The sequence below is a fragment of the Bubalus bubalis genome, chromosome 4, assembly GCF_019923935.1.
Source record: "Bubalus bubalis isolate 160015118507 breed Murrah chromosome 4, NDDB_SH_1, whole genome shotgun sequence".
NCBI lineage: Eukaryota > Metazoa > Chordata > Mammalia > Artiodactyla > Bovidae > Bubalus > Bubalus bubalis.
Genome location: NC_059160.1, coordinates 151,513,713 through 151,519,712, shown reverse-complemented (window position 1 = coordinate 151,519,712; position 6,000 = coordinate 151,513,713).

Genomic DNA, 6,000 nt, shown 5'->3' with positions numbered 1-6,000 from the left:
TCACTATGCTAAGTGTTCATAGAAAGGCTTCAAAAAAATCTTAAATCATAGAAAATGTTTTTCATTTGAAGGTATCTTGGGTTTATTTATAGTGTACTTTTTAAAAACTTATTTCAGGGAATGAATTGGGTCACAGAGTTATGGAACGCTATATTTTTTTTCTTTTTGCTCACCCTAAGCCTCATTTTATGAATGATTTGTAAGAGACTTATAAGATTTGTTCCAAAAGAGGACTTTCAAACATGTTTTGAGCAGCATCTCCATCATCAGAAAAATGTGAATTTTACGAAGTAAGAGAATGCCTTCCACTGAGATATTGCAGTGGAGAAGAGCTTGGACTTTGGGCCTAGAGAGCTTGAATTAACATCATGGAATTCACAGCTACTACCTATATGTGAAACTCTTAGTAACTCAGTTGTGTCTGACTCTTTGTGACCCCATGGACTGTAGCCTGCCAGACTCCCCTGTCCATGGAATTCTCTAGGCAAGAAGGGAATGGCTACTCACTCCAAGTATTCTTGCCTGGAGAATTCCAAGGACAAAGGAGCCTAGTAGGCTACATACAGTCCATGGGGTGGCAAAGAGTGGGCTATGACTGAGCGACTATCACTTTCACCTGTGTGTGACCCAGTCTCGTGACTGAGCCTTTCAGGGCCTTACCTTCCTTATTTCTAAAATGGGGATGAGAGCACTGACCTGATGGAATTGTTGCGTGATTAAATTAATTGATAGCTATAAAATGTTTTTATAGTATTTGCATAAGTAATAATTATCATTACCTAATTAGAGTGAAAAAGTTGGCTTAAAGCTCAACATTCAGAAAATGAAGATCATGGCATCTGGTCCCATCACTTCATGCGAAATAGATGGGGAAACAGTGGAAAGTGTCAGACTTTATTTTTTGGGGCTCCAAAATCACTGCAGATGGTGACTGCAGCCATGAAATTAAAAGACGCTTACTCCTTGGAAGGAAAGTTATGACCAACCTAGATAGCATATTCAAAAGCAGAGACATTACTTTGCCAACAAAGGTTCGTCTAGTCAAGGCTATGGTTTTTCCAGTGGTCATGTATGGATGTGAGAGTTGGACTGTGAAGAAGGCTGGGCGCCGAAGAATTGATGCTTTTGAACTGTGGTGTTGGAGAAGACTCTTGAGAGTTCCTTGGACTGCAAGGAGATCCAACCAGTCCATTCTGAAGGAGATCAGCCCTGGGATTTCTTTGGAAGGAATGATGCTAAAGCTGAAACTCCAGTACTTTGGCCACCTCATGCGAAGAGTTGACTCATTAGAAAAGACTCTGATGCTGGGTGGGATTGGGGGCAGGAGGAGAAGGGGACGACAGAGGATGAGATGGCTGGATGGCATCACGGACTCGATGGACGTGAGTCTGGGTGAACTCCGGGAGTTGGTGATAGACAGGGAGGCCTGGCGTGCTGCGATTCATGGGGTTGCAAAGAGTCGGACACGACTGAGCGACTGAACTGAACTGAACTGAACTGAATTAGATTCATAAAATTCTAAACTTCATTCCTGACAGGAAAAATACCTTATTAATTTACAGTCACCTATCTGAAGTTTTGAGAAGATTGTTATGCAAAGCTACAAAGTTAAAGTAAGTTAGTTCTATTCATGGTGGATAAATAATAATTTAATTATGTCTGACAAGAGTTTGTTTTATAAATAATATTACTCTCCCTTTGAATTTATCTTTAAATCTCATTTCATATATAAGAACTATATACTAAGAATATACATATGTATATATAATATGTAGGAATTATATAAGTATATATAACATATATATATACACAATGGCAACCCACTCCAGTACTCTTGCCTGGCAAATCCCATGGACGGAGGAGCCTGGTAGGCTGCAGTCCATGGGGTCACTAAGAGTCGGACACGACTTCACTTTCACTTTTCACTTTCATGCATTGGAGAAGGCAATGGCAACCCACTCCAGTGTTCTTGCCTGGAGAATCCCAGGCACGGGGGAGCCTGGTGGGCTGCCATCTCTGGGATCGCACAGAGTCGGACATGACTGAAGCGACTTAGCTCTAGCAGCATAGGTATATTTAAGAACATATACACACACACACACACACACACACACACACACACACATATATATATATATATACACACACATATGTGAGTATATATAAGAACTGAATCAATGGACATGAGTTTGAACAAACTCTGGGAGAGAGTGAAGGACAGGGAAGCCTGGCATGCTGCATGCAGTCCATGGGGTTGCAAAGAGTCAGACATGACTTAGGGACTGAATAACAAAAAAAAAAAAAAATAAGAATTATACAGTGAGAATAAAGATTAGATTCTGTTTGAAAATTTTAGCTGAATGAATGACAAGTTCTTCTATCTCCAGGTATACAGCCTCTGATAGAGACAGCCAGGTGTGTCCACAACCAAATTCATACAGCCTGCTGGTTGCTTGAGGTGTAACTAGAGAAGCCCCTATAACGCAGACCTTCTCAAATCCATCCAAGGTCAAGTTGCACATCATCTTGTCATTCTGCTTCCTGACAAGAACCTTCCCTTCCTGTTTGCTTGTTAACCCATTTCCACTGCCCATTTTTCATGTTTCCACATTCGACATTGTTCTAAAACAGAATGAAGTAGTTTGTTTGCTTCATCCAGGATAAAGAAAGGGGGAGGGTGGATTTTTCAAGTGAAAATCTCTTTGATGAAAGAGACTCATCCTGTTTAATTTGCAACAATATGTCTGTAAACACAGCCTAACAGACTTCTGTGAATTGGAAGCATTCTTTCATTCATTCATAAAACAATTATGCAAGGTATCTTTTAGCCCAGAACAAAACAAGTCCTTCCCTTTGTTTGGACGAAAAATACCCGCTTCCATAAATATATAATATGTCAAGTGGTGACAAGTGCAGCAGAGGAAAACTAAGCAGGGTAAGTGGAGTGAGATGGGGGCGGGAATGCTACTTCAGATAGAGTGGTCTCAGAAGGCCTCTCTAAGGAGGTGACATTTGAGCAAAGACCTGAATGGCAAGTACAAAGTCCAGTACTGGCCAGCGTGGTTGGAGTAAAGAGAATGCATGGGGAGTGACAGGGAATGATATTTGCATTTATTTCTACTTCATTCTCATAGCTATTGGGACATTGATTTCTCTAGAACAGATCATACAAGGCCATATAGGGTCTTGTAAGGACTGTGGCTCTTACTCTAAATGAGATGGGAAACCATGGGTAGGGGAGATACAGATTATGATTTCACATTTTTTAAAGGATTGCACTGACTTTCTGTTAAGAATCAGAACCACTATGAGGTACCATTTCACACCAGTCAGAATGGCTGCGATCCAAAAGTCTACAAGTAATAAATGCTGGAGAGGGTGTGGAGAACAGGGAACCCTCTTACACTGTTGGTGGGAATGCAAACTAGTACAGCCACTATGGAGAACGGTGTGGAGATTCCTTAAAAAACTGGAAATAGAACTGCCTTATGATCCAGCAATCCCACTGCTGGGCATACACACTGAGGAAACCAGAAGGGAAAGAGACACGTGTACCCCAATGTTCATCGCAGCTCTGTTTATAATAGCCAGGACATGGAAGCAACCTAGATGTCCATCAGCAGATGAATGGATAAGAAAGCTGTGGTACATATACACAATGGAGTATTACTCAGCCATTAAAAAGAATACATTTGAATCAGTTCTAATGAGGTGGATGAAACTGGAGCCTATTATACAGAGTGAAGTAAGCCAGAAAGAAAAACACCAATACAGTATACTAACGCATATATATGGAATTTAGAAAGATGGTAACAATAACCCCGTGTACGAGACAGCAAAAGAGACACTGATGTATAGAACAGTCTTATGGACTCTGTGGGAGAGGGAGAGGGTGGGAAGATTTGGGAGAATGGCATTGAAACATGTAAAATATCATGTATGAAACGAGTTGCCAGTCCAGGTTTGATGCACGATACTGGATGCTTGGGGCTGGTGCACTGGGACGACCCAGAGGGATGGTATGGGGAGGGAGGAGGGAGGAGGGTTCAGGGTGGGAAACACATGTATACCTGTGGCGGTTTCATTTTGATGTTTGGCAAAACTAATATAATTATGTAAAATTTAAAAATAAAATAAAACTAAAAAAAATAAATTAAAAAAAAAAAAAGAATAGATTGTAGAAAGGCAAGAGTGGAATTAGGAGACTGGTGAGCAGTGGAGTTGGGATGAATGATCCAAGTAAGAAATGACAGCAGCTGGGATCAAGATGTTAACTGTAGATGTGGTTGGAATATGGTTACATTTGGAATTAATTTCTCACTATCATTTCTGGGCCTTAATTGATGTAGTTCTTTGGTGCAATCTTTAACTTTGTGCCCATCAGAGCATATAATGATTATTTATATATATATATATATAATCAGTCTCCAGGGGTTGGTGATGGACAGGGAGGCCTGACGTGCTGCAGTCCATGGGGTCACAAAGAGTTGGACACAACTGAGTGACTGAACTGAACTGATATCAGTCTCCTCCAGATAAAAGTTATCCAGAAGTAAGCCAAACTCTTACTACTTTTATATTTCTAATTTCTAGGATTTTGAAGGTGCCCAACAAACATCTTTGGAGTGAGCGCATCCCCAAGTGTGTCCTTCTGGATATGGATTAGCATAGGTTTTATTTTTTTTTAATATTTTATTTTATTTTTTAACTTTACAATATAGTATTGGTTTTGCCATATATCAACATAAATCCTCCACAGGTATAAGCATAGGTTTTGAAGTCAGTTTCAAAACCAGAGAGGGCAACCTGAACTACGGAATAACTTAGAAAATATTTCTAGAGAAATCAGTGATCCAGTAGGGGTGGGAGGAAATAAGAAGTACATGCAAATGTTAGGGTTTTTAAATTAAATAATTAAGCCCAGTTTTCACTCACAAATGTCCTCCATATGTGTGCCTAGTTTCTTGACTAGGGTACTTTAATAAAATAGGTGTTGTGCTTGATTAAATGTTATATCATAAAATAATTCTAGGAAAAACATCTATATGTTTATAATATGCATATGTGTTTATGCACATGTGCATGAATAAAACAGCAAAGAACCCAGGAATATAATATTGCCCACTAAGTGGTCCACTGACCAAACTGCCAAAACAGGGTTGCAAAATCCATTTTAATATATGATAAGTCAATATCCTATATGACACATAAAATATTTGTAGTGTAAACCTATAAGCCTGGCTAATAAATTGGAGTCAAGATTCTAATTTTTTTTTCAGTTACATTTAATTTGTTAGGCAGCAGTTAAGCCTGATTTGTGAGGATATCTACACTGACTGTCATGAGAGTAACCTCCACCACCATCATAACCTCTTTAAACTTCAAGGAATGCATGGACTATTTAAGTGCAAACCTTTTACAGTGTAGCAATTCTTTGACAATGTATCATTCTCAGTTGGGTATATCAAGTAAAGTTTTAAAGGCAGGAGAGGAGAGTATTTCATTTGGAGGCATGCTCCTACATTTATTATGTTTGAGCAACATAGAGAAAGTTAATGTGGCTACAGAAAGTGGATTATATACTATGGCTCTGCAGATAATGGAGTTTTTTGGAAGACTGTCTTTATATACAAATAGGCAAATATGGAAGTTGGGAATGAAAGTTTGTAAACAGGTAAATATGGATAATCTATTGGTGAAACTTAGTTTTATATATTAACTTTCTGAAATAACTCATGTACTATTTTTCACTTAGCAAAAATGGTATCACCTAATTGAAACAAAACTGCTCTATACTTTATACTTTAAACAATGATCTCGCTATGTTCAAATTAGGTCTCAAAGCTTATAGATGGGGGAAAACCAAAAACATCATGATTCTGTGACACCACAGCCTAAGCAAGTCACAGAAAGTAAGTAACTGATTTGTAAGAAAAGAAGGCACAAAGTAGATATTAATTAATTAGGTATGATACAGATACATTTTTCTATGTAGCACTG